Source organism: Sminthopsis crassicaudata, chromosome 1, assembly GCF_048593235.1.
Source record: "Sminthopsis crassicaudata isolate SCR6 chromosome 1, ASM4859323v1, whole genome shotgun sequence".
In the NCBI taxonomy this organism is placed as follows: domain Eukaryota; kingdom Metazoa; phylum Chordata; class Mammalia; order Dasyuromorphia; family Dasyuridae; genus Sminthopsis; species Sminthopsis crassicaudata.
The window spans coordinates 101,138,554-101,153,709 of record NC_133617.1 but is presented as its reverse complement, the minus strand read 5'-3'; the positions used below and the strand labels follow the sequence as shown (position 1 = coordinate 101,153,709).

The 15,156-nt window shown below is 36.9% G+C and overlaps 1 protein-coding gene and 1 non-coding gene across 10 annotated transcripts in view; both read right to left on the bottom strand.

Moving 5' to 3' along the window:
- Positions 1 to 15,156, bottom strand: part of ASAP1 (ArfGAP with SH3 domain, ankyrin repeat and PH domain 1) — a 568,420-nt gene that overhangs the window by 419,491 nt on the left and 133,773 nt on the right. The window lies entirely within an intron of this gene.
- Positions 10,998 to 11,116, bottom strand: LOC141552276 (5S ribosomal RNA). Its single transcript, XR_012485085.1, has one exon. It is a non-coding gene; the product is annotated as a 5S ribosomal RNA (ribosomal RNA).

Here is a 15,156-nt window from a genome sequence, read left to right as displayed (position 1 = left end):
TGCCTTTTATAAAACAGAAAATAGATTAAATATTAAAGCTGGAGACTTTACAACTTGCAATGGTAGACATAAAAAGATAATTTAGTCCAAACATCCACTAGAGGCGCTTTCTTAACTATGAATCAGGATTCCAGATACCACAGTGTAAAGGGCAGGTAGATCTGGAGTGGGGTATTTTGAGAGAGAGCACCTCATCTGATGGTAATCAAAGACATTCATACACATATGTAACTGAGGAAAATTGGTGATTCTTATCCAGTCTAGTCCTCTTTCTTTTACACATCATTGGTAATCAGTCAACAGTTCTACAAATATTTTAGTTTTGCATTAAGTTTCATTCTTAACTACTATTTGATTTTCTTAAGGAATATATGGAGATAATTCCCTTTCAGATAACAAATTTCCTAAACTCCACCAGGTTCATCCTTTTTCCATTAAGTTCTGAATATTATTATCATTGTAAGTGATGGGGAATGGAGGGATCTACTGGGATATCTGGAACACATAAATAGACAAAGAAATATGAATATATATATACAGAGTAATACAAATACCTGTAAACCTTCTTTTGCCAATTTTTTTTTTTTTGCTTTCTGCTTACAAAGTACTGCTAACTGAGCTTGCTTAGGATAAACAAGTTCACATTTTACTCATGAAAAATGCAGTGGTTTCCTTTCACAGAAAAAGAATTCAGAATTGGAAGGGACACTGGAGTCTATCTATTTCAATACATACTCTACAAAATAGTAAACAAGTGATTATCCTTTGCATGTCGGCTTCCAATGAGAGGAAACTCACTACCTCCTGAAACAGTTCCACATTTAGATATATTACACTTATATCTGTCTCTCAGAAGCTTCCACTATTTGCTCTTGCTTCTGTTCTTGGGCTTATACAAAACAAATTAATCATAAAGAGATTCTGAAGGACTGCCCCACCTGCTAGTCTTCTTTTTTCAGGGTCAACATCCCTGGTTCCTTCAATCCACATTCAAAGACAACACTATAATTTATCAATATTCTCTCTAAAATGTGAATTCTCAGGACTGAATGTAATGCTCAGGATGTGGTCATATCGGAGCAGAACAGTAGAATTATCACTACTCCTTAGTTTCTTTTAAAACACAGTTTAAGACTATAATAGCTTTTTTGGGGGTCAATGTCATAAAGTTAATTTGTATTGACATTGACCCTTGTACTAACCTTATAATCCACTAAAATCCCAGAGCTTTCCAGATGAATGGATATATATGTGTGCTTCTACTTTACGATTTTTATTCTTGAACCAAACAGCAAAATTTTATATCTAAGATCTCTCTATATATTCATATTAAGATATTCAGCCTGATGTTCTAGCTTGTCAAGAAATTTTGATACTGTCTAATTTAGTGTGTTAGCTATTTCTCCCAGCTTTGTTATTTATAAAGTTGACAAACATGCTCTCTGTTATGGCAATCAAAGGGTTGAATTGGCTAAGAGAGAGAATAATCTGTGTCTGGTCAAATACTGGCTTGAGTACAAGGACACAGAAAATGTGATAAGGCATCTGGTGGCTTAAGGGAATCCATAACATAACCCTTGTTTGGTAGGAGATGTTGCAACACTTTAAAGATTGATGAGTTGTTATCTGCATGGAGTTAGAGAAGGCTGAAGTAGAAAAAGGATAATGAACCAAGATTTATGATTACTGGGCAGATGACCTGGAACATGAGATCTAAGAAGAATACTGATTGTTTGGGATTAACTTTGCCTAGAGCAAGAGGAAGGAATTGTGTTAGTGCAATGTTAGTATGAATAATCTATGTTGGAGGGAATTCCCAAATTCATGAAATCATAGATAAATTGAAGTATTTGAGTCATGAATGAAGAGAAATAAGAACTGGACATCAGAGAAAAATAACTTCATGTTATTTGGAGAAGAATAGAGGAGGAACAATATCCTAGAGCATAATAAATGGAGGAGATTAGAATGTGACCTAATTAATTAATTAATAATAACTTAAGCCTATGTTTAAATGCTAAGAGAGACTTGGATTTTCCATGCACAGCAAATGCATCTCCTCTAGCTTTTACCTGGAGCTTTGTTGGCTCAAAAAAAAAAAAAAAAATTAAAATAAATTCAGGTTTTGTCTTATAAAGGGTGGGAGGTGGAAATGGGAGAGAGGTTTTAGAAGGGTGACTAAGCCTTTTATAAGCTGTGGATAAAAATATTCAACAATACAGTATCAAACATATATCCTCGGGGCATTACATTAGGGAACCTCTTCAAAGGTAACATTAAACCATTGTTTAGCCAATCAACAAGCGTTTATTAAATTCTTAGAACAGAGTAGGCACTTAATAAATGTTTCTTTATTGGTTGAGTGATTGATTATTTTGTAAAGGGAATAGTATTCAAAGAAAAAAAAAAAAAAAAACAACAGCTCTAGACGGTCCTTAAAGAGTCTATCATGCTTTAGAATCTTATAAAAAACTGAAGTCAAATTCACTGATCAGTCTTCAGGTGCCATTGTCTTCCCTTACTTGAAAATCAGGATATGTGCTTTTCTCTAATTCTGCAGCAACTCTCTAATTTTCCATGATCTTTCAAAAATCACTGAGTGCAGCAATTCCATCTGTCAGTCTTATTGGCATCATGGAAAGAGCATCAGATTTTGAGTCAGTTTGCTATACTGGATAAATAACTTTTCCTCTCTGGGCTTCAGTTTCCTTTTCTTAAAATGAGGGGTTTGACCCATATAATTACTAATCATATACCCAACTGTGATCCTAATCCATTCACAGAATTCTGAAAAGATAAAGGAAAATCAGAAAATTTTTTGTTTAGGTCTAAAAACAACGTGAAGCATTGGGCTGCTGCAAAATTACAAGAAATTAACCAAGTATCCTAAATTCATTTCCACCCAAGTTATGATCTCTGCTGTCTCTGATTGGATGATATAGGAGAAATCCTTTTTCAGACACAGCTTGTAGGGTCACTATAACCTTGGAACCCCATGGTTAAAGATATGTAACCTCAATACACCTCTTGCCAAAATATCCTTACTCTTCATAGGTTGTTTATACAATATGTTAAATTTGAATGCCCTGACAAATATCCTTTGGGAAAAAAAGCTTTCCTTAATTCTAATTTTTTCCTGAAATGTGACTTTTTTTCCTCTCCAAGATTTCTGTGGTAGCTTTCAGGATTAAGGCTAGAAATAGAAAACAAACATTCTGATTGGAAACTCAGTCCATACTGTATACTTTGAAGAGCAGGCCAGTAGCATTAGCCTATTCAACAAACATTAATTTAAGAGCTTACTATGAGCAAGGCTCTATGCTAAGCAAGCACAGAATAAGCTAAATAAGAAAGGGAGGAAGGAAGGAAAGAAAGAAGGAAGGAAGGAAGGAAGGGAGGAAGGAAGGAAGGAAGGAAGGAAGGAAGGAAGGAAGGAAGGAAGGAAGGAAGGAAGGAAGGAAGGAAGGAAGGAAGGAAGGAAGGAAGGAAGGAAGGAAGGAAGGAAGGAAGGAAGGAAGGAAAGAAAATAAAAAGGAAGGAAAGAAGGAAGGGAGAGAAGAAGGAAGGAAGGAAAGAAGGAAGGAAGGAAGGGAGGGAGGGAGGGAAGGAGGAAAGAAGTGGCCAGGATAGAGAAAGGAGGAATTCTGCTTACCTCTTACTGAGTTTATAATAAAATAAATAAATAAATTTTAAAATGAGTAGCTTGGCCTGGGTGGGTTTTAGGGGCCCTTCTAAATTCTTTCATTCTCTGATCGTGATTTCTGGTCCAATTCAACAAACAAATATTTAGCATCTTGTGTGTTCAGTGTACTGGTCTATGAGTATTTCGCTAGTCTGTGTGCTTTGGATTAAAAAGGCATTTTAAAGTACAACACAAATACCCATAAGGGTAATAGCTTGTTTCATTTTCTCAGTGGAAAAAGGCTGAAGAACTCAATTTAATTCCCAGGTGTCTCTCCATTTGCACTTAAAAAGAACTTTGTGTGCTTGGTACATTCCAGTGTAGGTCTGTTTCCTCTGTGGAAACAGAGTTCCTTAAAACTCTGACAGAGAGCACAGAGGCGGAAATGGCAGTACACTCTCTTACTATAGGTATTGTTCAGAAAAAAAAAAGGACATTTGAATGATTCAATGATGTTTAGTCAGAATTTGCATGGATATTATCTGAGTGTTCTATATTCTCACCAGTTTCTTTCCCCCTCTCCTCCAGTTGAAGGCTTAGAACAAATCCCAAACCAGGATGCCCACAAGAATTCAGACCTCAATTAAAATTCAGCCTCAGATAATTATGAATTTGTGACCCTGGAGAAGTCATTAGCCAGTTTGCCTATTTCCTCAACTATAAGTGGGGAAAAATAATAGTATTTATCTCTCAGGATTGTTGTGAGAATCAAATAAGATAAAAATTAACTATATAATCTTACTCTGTTTCCATTAGCAAGAAAATTTCAATGATCTTATCATTTCTTCATTCACTTAAATATTTAATTAACAGCACAAGTAAGATGTTGTCCAGGAGAGTTAGCCCAATGAATTCCACAAGCTTACAAAACTGTGAGGGTGTTTTTGGAGTTTGATTGTTCACTAATCTTTCCCTTCACGGTTTCATACCTATTCATCCTTTGACATAGCATGACTTTTTAAAAAAATTATTTATTTTAAAATTCATCTATTTTTAAATTATGGAACAAAACAAGCATTTCTATAACATATAACAAAAATATGATTGTACATGAAACTGCAAATCTATTATATACAAATTGCTATCCCTTTTAAATATGTTATAAAGTTTTCATATGCATTTCTTTTTTTCCCCCCTTTTCCCTTATCCTCCACCTTAAAGATGAATCCCCATTGACTGATTGATTAAACTGTGATTTTATTAATACAGGGAATTCCTAAAGAAGAATCTCCCTTTGCTAATGCAGATGGGCCCCTATTATGCAACTTTTAGTCTTAAAGAGTTTCCTTGGGCATTGAGAGATTAAAAGACTTGTCCAGGATCGCCCAGGCATTGTGTCAAAGATATGACTGGATGTTAAGGGACAAGTCAATTCTCTGAGAGACTCCACGACTGTGGATCATAACATCTGAAGAAGTTGCAAGGCAGCCTTTGCTGATGCAGGTATCGTGGACTGGGAATGAAATGAACTGAAGGCAGAGGGAAGAGGAGAGAGGTCAGAGAGCAGCAATGGCCTCTCATAAGAGAAGATCCATTCTAGGTTAGATCTCCAGCAGCCACTGTCAGGGGGCTCCCATGTATTCCAACATCTCCAGTGAATTCCAACAACTGGAACAGTGGTTTTCTGGACTTTGAGGCTCACTCTCTATTCACAATACTAGACTGTATATCCCATTGGCTCCTTGTTTAAAAAAAAACCAAAAGATAACACATGATTAAGCTGCCCCCAAAATAAAGTGGTTGACTCAGATTTCATCTGACAGACTCTATTGGGAGAACTTTTTATTGACATAAAAATGTAGATATTTGATCAATACTTTGGAAGTTTTTTTTTTTTTTTAATGTTTCATTTGCTCTTTTTATAGAAGGAAGGATATGGAGTTGAAGGTTCAAAAAGGATTTCTTTTCCTTCTTAAATCCTACTTCCTAAGAGTTGCTAATAGCAACTTTAAGGCAGAATCACCTAAGAGGTACATATGTTCAATCAAGCAACCACTGAGTTCCTGGTTGTTGGGCTTTTTTTTTTTTTTTCTGTTTATCTTTCTAAAAATATGTTATTACAGAGAATGGAGGGTAGAATTATCCAGCCTAAAAGGTGAGAGCCACTGGGGCAGTACTGCAGTATCCAGCAATAGAATAAATGAGCCACATGCCCATTTTGTTTCTCGGTAGAACTTTATCCAAAGATGATGTCATTTCTATATTCCTAACCCTTAACTGGAAGAGGAGGATCTCCTAGAAAAATATATCAAAATTGAGTCTGAGAAGAGATTTCTTAAGCAGCTAGCTTTGTAGGAGAGAAAGAGATTCACTGAATAACAAGGGAGATATATCTCAGTCATCCTCATGATCAGTTCCCCTCTGAGAGAAGACCAAGCCACGGGACAGCTCTGAGCCAAAGGGACCCTAGGAGTCTAATGGAAAAGCAAGATTCATCAAAGAGGGAAGAGAATTGGAATCATGAACTACCTTGAGAATCTTATATGTTTTCATAGAGACTCCTGTGAAGCCTTTGTATCTGCTGTATTTTCCAAAGGGAGAAATAGACTCTGTCCTGTACCCAATATGTATTTGTCATATTAAGTTTTCTTCTGAAAGCAAAAGACTCTGCTGATCCCAGTTGTAGAAACCTAGTCACAAGTTATTCATGAGCTATATTTGGAGATTTATGGGTAAACTCAGTAATGGCATACCAAACCAAAGTTATACTTATTTTTGGGAATAGCCTCCATGATTGAGCTTGTTTCATTTAACCCCAGAATTGGAAGTTGCGTGTGAGAGTGTGGGGGGAGAGAAAGGGGCCTGGCCTGTTGTGTCATAGTTCTCTTTTATTATCCAGACTCAGTTTCCCTAATTATCATGACAGTTTCCCTAAATTGTCCTGCCTCAGATTCTAATTGTTCTGCTCAATCCTGCAAAACCACCCCTCCCTCTTAATCATCAGAATATTTGATAAGGATAGAAGCCCTTCTATCTTAGACATCATGACCCCATGACAAGTTATTATTAAGCTGCCCCCAAAATAAAGTGGTTGACTCAGATTTCATCTGACAGACTCTGTTGGGAGAACCTTTTTATTGACATATAAAAATGTCCTTCCCTATTTACCAGAATGCCTCCCCCATCCTGTCAGAACCAGATCCATAGTCCTGTTCCTGCTCTCAGCACCCTGACTCTGCCCCTGCCTCTGTCTACCCCCCCATCTGAGCCACATATACATATATATATATATATATATATATATATATATATATATATGTATTTGTGTATATGTCATTGAGAACTCACATTGTTGCTGGATTCTTGGAGACGATAGTCTCATTCAGTCCTGGGACCAAATCATGGATCTACTTGGTCCCAGTAAATCTCTCCCTTTCAAATAAATTATTAAATACTCTCTAATATCTATCTTGCCTCAGTTTCTCTGGCATTACATTTTGGAGGCTTCCCAGCGAGATATCAGAAAATGAGAGCAGGATTAGAGATTAGAGACCTTCAGGTCTCCTCCTTGGGCCTCAGGGAGGCTGGAGATCTGGTTTCTTGGCCTGGAGATGCTGGCCTTCTGGATATTTTTTCCCTCGAGTCTCCAGGAAAGAGAGCAGTTCTCAGCTGCAGCAGCCCAATGGTGGACACCTTCATTTCGTCCAGTGGAGACTAAGTCTGGATGTCTGTTTTAGGACATAGTCTGATCTGTTTACCTGTTCTCTCTGTCTGTGCTAGCTTTTGGATTCTTGGAACAGTAAAATGCCAACTGGCATTAAGTTCTGAGAAGGCTATCAACAGGACGCTGGATGATTCCTCTAAGACACATCTAGTCTGATCTGATTCTGAGCGCCTTTTTGGGCACATTTATGTCAAATGTTTTGTTTAATGTTGTAACTGTGCAGTCTATGTCTGTGTGATTTGTGTTCTCTGTTCTGTGTGACTTATTTGTTCTATTGGTTAAGAGCTCTGCTAAAGGTTTAAGATAATGATTAAGAAATTTGGGAATTGGTTATTTCAATGTTGCAGCTGTACTTAGTATAAAAGTTGCTTATGATTTCTAACTCCTTAACCTGTCGTACTGATCTGTAAGTAAGAACAGAAAAATTTTGGCTATTTTTAAACTGGCTGAAGGTTTTTTCCTTTGGAGCAGTTTTCAAAACTAGCTAATAGGAATATTAACTAGCTAGCTCTTTCTAAGGGAAAGAGCAATAAAACCTTCCCTGATTCAATTTCAAGCCCAGCCTGAACTAGGCTGGGCAGATAAGGCCTCCGGAGAACAAAGGAGTTTATGCTAATTGCTTTGAAATTCAGCCAGGAGAAAACATTTGATTAGGAATTTTAGGATGATTTTGAAATTGTGGGAAATAATTTTACTATAGCCAGTGCATGCTAGAGTTGGTTATCTTTGAAATAAGATAAGAACAATGGCTTGTTAAAGTGAAATTCTGTTAACTTGCCTGAAAGGGGTCACATGCTTCTAATTAGGTAAAGCATGTAGCAAGAAGGGTCTGACTTTTCTGAAGGCTCCAAAGTTGGAGCTTAGGAAAAGTCCATTGGCCACGTGGGGCAAGAGGGAGAGAAAGAAACTCTGCTGTTTAGTGAAATTCATTATTTGAAATATGATAGCAAAAGCAGTTTTATATTATTGGGAATTTAAAGCTGTATTTGATTGGATTTTAAGTATAAATGTAGATTATTAAAATAAAATGCCAGTAGCTTAACCTTAGGGAAAGTCATGTTTGTATCTTCCTACTGAGATGGTATGTTGCTTTCTAGAAGTATTGGGTAATTTGTAAACTATGCATTAAAATTTTTGTCAGCTCTGTTGGGTATATGTACAAGTTTTATGAAATTTGATTCAAAGTTATTTGCGAATCTTGAAGTTTAAAGTTAAAAAAGTGATTTAAAATCAAGAGACAAGAAAGATTGATTTGCAAAAGCAATTAATAGTTTAAATGGAGCATCTAGTCAGAAAGGTTATTGGCTTGGGAATGTTTAAAGTATATTGGAGTTGGAACAAAAGGTTTCACAATTGTCAATGCTGAAAAATTACCCATGCATATATCTTGTAAATAAAAAGCTATGATAAAAAAAAATAAAGTATATTGGAGAAAGTTTGAGCAAGTAAGCATTGGGAGGAGAGAGAGAGAGATAGGACAGGAAGAGATGGTGTGAGAGAAGGAGGAAGAGAGAGGAAAATGGCTTTCCAGAAATAAGGAACAAAAAGGCAAAAACTCCTAGTGAATTTGCCATTTGTCATGGGAAAGGAGATACCCCATAAAGTTGGGGCCTCTCTATAGCTGGCAGATTGGATCCTGGGGGAAATGGCACCCTAAAAAGATTAGCTGTGAGAAGATGGGGTCAGGAAGCATAGTGGAATGGGGAAAGAGCAACCACGTGAAAATGGACAATCTAATCCCCCTTCCCCCATTAAGTATGGTGGCTTTTTTTTTTTTTTTTTTTAAACTGCAGCTCCTTTGCTGGTTCAAACATTAATTGCTTCTACTGATTAAAGGAACAGCCTACATTTATATGGTGTTAATAACTGAATGTTTTACTTTTATTTTTCAAGTCTATAGTTGCTCTAAGAAGTTTGTTGGAACTATAAGTTTTCTGACAGCAAAATGATCTGTGTAATGTTGAACTTAGAACCATCTATTCAGATATGAAAGATAACTTGTGAACTTAATGAGACAAAATTCTTACTGTTATCAACATAAGGTTATGGTATTTCTAAAAGTTTAATATTTTAAAGAACCTCTTGGATTCTTTTATGTGGTATTAGGATATTCTAAGTTTTAATTGATTGTGTTGGGTCAGCCTGAGGTCATTTAAAGAACCTCTGAAAATAATAGTTTTTTTTTTTTCTTTTTTTGTCCTTATGAAAATGTTTCTGTTATGGACAATATGCAATTTGAAACATGTGTCAATTATTGGGTATTTTAAAGAAAAATGATTTGTATGTATAATGTTCACCTATGAAACTATCTACTTAGATATGAAAGAAGTGAACTTACTGAGACAAATTCTTACTGTTATAAATATAAGATTATGGTAAATATCTATTCAGGATTTATCTGAAACCTTCGTTAATGGGATTTGTTATTGGAAGTAAAATTTCTTGGGCTTATAGTTAATGTTAGTTATTTGGGAGTTTTAAAGCTCCACCCTCTGACAGTTAGTGGGACAATTAACTGGAGTAAAAATGAATTAAAGCTATTTCATCCTATTTTGCTGAAAGTTGAGTTTTAGCTGCTTGTGTTGTGGTACAGTTGTATCCTTGCATTTTTTTTTCCTTCTGTGACTGATTTCTATGATCAGAGCAATGGTTAATAGAAACTGTTAATGCAAATCATGTCATACCTTGTTATTTCCAATCTAGTTATATGTAATCATTATATCCTAAATACTTGGCAAATGAGTATTTTTCCCTGGTCATCTATCTGTTACTGAATATGGTGTCTGTGGATATTCAGGTTTTTAAAGGTTTCTAAATAATGAGAGGACAATTAGCACAATGAGACCTAACTGCTATTTATTTATGGGGACTCTAGCTGACAGCCTTTTGCCTGTGAGACAAGCATCTCGTCGCATGGGAAGCTGCTGATCAATCTATTTTGGCTTCTCCACATCTTGTAGCAGTGAGGACCAGTCTTTCTATTTCAGACTGTTTTAGCCTTTATTTGTTAAATTTGTGTTTTTTGGTCCTAGATTTTGGTCAAATTACAGATATTGACTTGCTTCTGGGACCTAGATCAGCTTTGACTGACAGCATGCCATATCACATGTATCCTCTGCATGGACTGAGAGTCTTTGCTAGTGCAGTTTTGAATGAGGCTTTGTCCCTCATCCCTGATGGACTGATATGGGAAATTTGGGAACCCTGATTGGGTCATCTATTACTGTGTGTTTAAGATTTAGGATGAAAATTGTTACAACTGTATAACTATTACTCTTTGTTTGAGGGATTTTTAGGAAACTTACTGTATGGGACAGCTAGGTGGCGCAGTGGATAGAGCACCAGCCTTGAATTCAGGAGGACCGGAGTTCAAATGTGCCTCAAACATTTAATATTTCCTAGCTGTGTGACCCTGGGCGAGTCACTTAACCCCAGCCTCAGGAAAAAAAAAAAAAAAAAAAAAAAGGAAACTTGCTGTACCAGTCTGTTATGTATAAGAATTTTGATTCACTCTTGGGATTTATATGGGGAATGGTTATTTGAGAATTCCTTTCCATGAGAAAAAAAAAAAAAAAAAAGGGAAGAAGAGATAGGAAACTGGGGAAACTGGTGTATTTTTCTAGAAATTCTTTTTTTTTTTTTTTTTTTTTTAGCCTACAGCACCCGGTATTCCCACACGGTCTCCCATCCAAGTACTAACCAGGCCCAACCCTGCTTAGCTTCCAAGATCAGACGAGATCGGGTATGTACAGGGTGGTATGGCCACAGACTAGAAATTCTTTAAATAATCCTTTTCATTTTTACTCCTTGCTTAAAATTTACTGGACTATGATTTGCTGGTTATGCTTTAACTTTGAAATCCCTTATTCTGTTGGAATTTCCCTGGCAGACTCAGTTTTGTGGATTATTTTTTAGAAACAACCAGAAAGCAGACACCTGTCCTGGCACTGGCAGTCTTTCTGATCTGTTTCTTCTCTCCTCTTATCCCAGTTCTTTAATTAGTATTTCAGCATTCTCAAAGGACCTTGCAGTTTGGTATCAGGCCTCTAATAGTTTGGGGTTGCTTGCCTTGGTCTAACTGCATAATCTGCTCATAAATCTGTTTCCTAGGAGCAGCTCCTGTTCTATTGAGAGGGGACAGGCAGAACTATTCCAGGCCCCACTTTTTCCCCCTTTGGAGTCCCTGACAGGCTTGGGGTGCCCCTCTTAATATGGGCAGCAAGATTGTCTTGGGCACTGCTACTCCCTATATAAGCAGAGGCTGAGTTAAATGCACAAATGACTACAGACCTAACTCACAGTGAACTATCCATCTCAAACTGGATTCCCTGGCTGAGATGCTCCCCAACTGCAGAGGACTTGACATGCTTGCAACAGGGGGCCTGTGTGTATTGCTGATTAACTCTGGAGTTATCAGGGAGAGACTTGTCCTTGACCTAAGTCCTTGCATTTTTCCAGTTTTATTTTGGTTTATTTGCTTTACATAGGGTTGATCAAAATTATGGTGCTTAGACCTATCTAGAAGAAGGTAATTCAATGATTTGAATATTCAGAAGAGAAAGAGTATGGAATGTTGTGCCACAGTTCTCTTTTGTTATCCTGACTCAGTTTTCCTAATTATCCTGACTCAGTTTCCCTAAATTGTTCTACCTCGGTTTTTAATTGTTCTGCTCAATCCACAAAACCATCCCTCCCTCTTAATCATCAGAATATTTAATAAGGATAAAAGATCTTCTTAGAGATCATGACCCCAGTCCTTCCCTACTTACCACAATGTCCCCCCCAATCCTGTCAGAATCAGATCCATAATCCTGTTCCCACTCTCAGCACCCTGCCTCTGTTCCTGCCTCTGTCTACCTCCTGTGTCTGAGCAATATGTATGTGTGTATGTGTGTGTGTGTGTGTGTGTGTGTGTGTGTGTGTGTGTGTATGTCATTGAGAACTCACATTGTTTCTGGATTCTTGGAGACAACAGTCTCATTCAGCCCTGGGACCAAACCATGGATCCATTTGGTCCCAGTAAATCTCTCCCTTTCAAATAAAACATTAAATATTCTCTAATTTCTATGTTGCCTCAGTTTCTCTGGCCCATACATTTGATATATATTATGTTCATAATAGTGTGCTATTTTTCATGTAGATCCCTAGTTATCCAGGACAAAAACATTAGTCCTCATTCGCTCTTCCATTTTCCTGACCCTCCATAATCAATCAACAAACAAGTCTTATTCATTCTACTTCTGCAAAATGTCTTGGATCCATCTCTTTCTTTCCATTTTCATTGGTACAACCCATCATTACCTCTTGATTGCACTATAATTCTATTTCCTAATTATTCTCCCTGCCTCCATAATCTCCCTTTGATATTCCATCCTTCACAAACTTAATTTGTCTAAGGTCTCATTAGGTCAATACTCAAAAACATTCAATGACCTCCCCCATTATCTATAGAACAATATACAACGTTCTTAGCTTGACTTCTGAGTCACTGAAATCTAATTCCAACCTATCTTCCAGATAATCCATAGATCCCTAATATACTCTCTACTTCAGTAAAACTGGACTATTTGCTGTTCCCCCTTTTAGTTTTCCATCTGCTACTTCCACACATTTGGACACACTGCTTTGTGTCGAATGGATTCCGCCTCCAGATTCCCCCAGGAATCTCAATCTGATAACCTGCTTACAAATGATCCCATTTTCTCCATGTCACACTGTTGGACCATGCCTATGCAATTTTAGTTCAAATTATATAAGCACCATTTGTATTTTGCTCATGTTAGCTACTTTCACTTAAGTCCTAGTTATTGTGCTTCATAATTTATCTCTCAGTTTCATTTTCCTCATCTGTAAAATGAATCAATTTCTAATATCAAAACATTCTATGATTCTGATTCTAGATCAGTTCATATCATTCATTCATTTGGGTTTTTTGTTTGTTTCCCCTTTTTTTCTTTTCTTTTTTTTTCTTTCTTTCCTTTTTTTGGATACTGAATTTCCTTATCTAAGGCAGGCTGCAAGTACAGAAGCCACTGAGGGCCTAATTCCATTGCTGATTGGCATAGGAACTTTGACGTGCTCCATTTCTGATCAGGATAGATTACCCTCATTTGAAAAGCTCCTCCTCCTTCTCCAGGTTTTAGGCATTGGAGTCCCCATATTGGTATCAGTTTTAGTGCAGTTTCTTGACCGGTATTAACCCTATTACAGCTCCCAACTCTTGAGCTCCTCAGCCCACCAGCTTGAGCTTGCCCCGTCACAGGGATTATAATCATATGTCACCGTACCTAGTCCATTCACTTATTCATTTAAAAACTATTTATGGCAAGCCCATTATAGTCTCAGTACTATGCCAGACATTATGGGGCCACTTTTTAAAAAGCATAAATCGTGGTTCTTTCCCTCAAGGATCTTACAGCATACATTTGCAGAGACAAGGCAAATACACAAATTTTAAATAACAACACAGACAGGATATGATTAAGTGCTAAAATAAGCAGGCTTTCTATTATACCACAAAGTCTTCCTTTACACTGCTCTCTTTTGGCAGTAGTAATTGTGTTGTGGGGGTAATCAAAGTGCTATGGAAATTCTACTGTATTAGGGTTGTGAAAAGCATTTGCTTCTATCGACCTGAAGTTGTTGGGTAACTGGAGTTAAAAAACACATAGGAGATGTAGGTCAGGGATGCTAGCTTTATCAAGTTTGCACTATAGTATTATGTAAGTGGCTTTGAAGTCAATTTAATCAGACATTCTATCAAGAATGCTTCATGGAGCACCCATGATATTTCCAGAATTGCTAGACATGTGAAAAGCTGTTAGTGAAAGTTGTTAGAAATACAAGTCCCTATTCTATGGAACTCATAATCCAATTTAGGAAGACTACATAAATATGAAATAGTGAACCTGAAATTAGGAGGAAAAATTAATGAATGTCAAAATTGGAAGTGACCCTAAAGGTCCTCTAGTTTGATCTTTGTCTGAAGAGAAACTTCTACAACATTTCCAATAAAAAGTCATTTAGTCTTCATTTGAAGATCTCTAGCTAGAAGGAACTCACTATGTGTCAAGAAAAGAAAAATGAAGATTCTTGAGTTCATGCCCTAGGAGTTTCGATTAAAGAAATTGGGGGTGTTTAGCATGGAGAAGATAAGATTTATGGGGATATGCTAGCTTTCTTCACTTACCTGAAGCACTGTCACTTAGAAGAGATAAGATTTGATCTGTTTAGCCTCAGAGGGCAAAAATAGAAGCAATGAATAAAAGTTGTAGAGTCAAATGTAGGCTTGATAACGTAGGCTTCTTTGGACATGTCCAGCTCTAACATGAAGACATCCTTGAGGGGTTTTTTGAACATGCCCAGTTTGCCTGACATGAAGACTGCTTCTACCCCCATCCATGTGGTAGATGACTCAGTGGGCTCCATATTCCAAACTGGAATATTTAGAAAGATTGGATTGCATACAGAAAAACTTTATGAGTCAGAGAGACTTTAAAGTGGAATGGATTGCCTTGAGAAGTAATAGATTCTCCTATAATACTCTTCAAACAAAGGGGGTGGGCTATTTTTTATTCTAAAGAGCTTATTCTTATTCAGAGACAAATTGGATTAGCTGGTTTTGGAGTTCCTGACTAATTTTGAATTCTCTGACTATCCCCTGAGGTTTCAGACATAAGTCCCATTCCTAATTCTCCTGTTAATTAGCCTTGTATTCTTGGGCAAGACACTCTTTCTGAACCTCACAGTCCTAATCTAAAAACAGTGAGATGATTGTACTATGGTCCTCAAACTTTTTAAATAGGGGGCC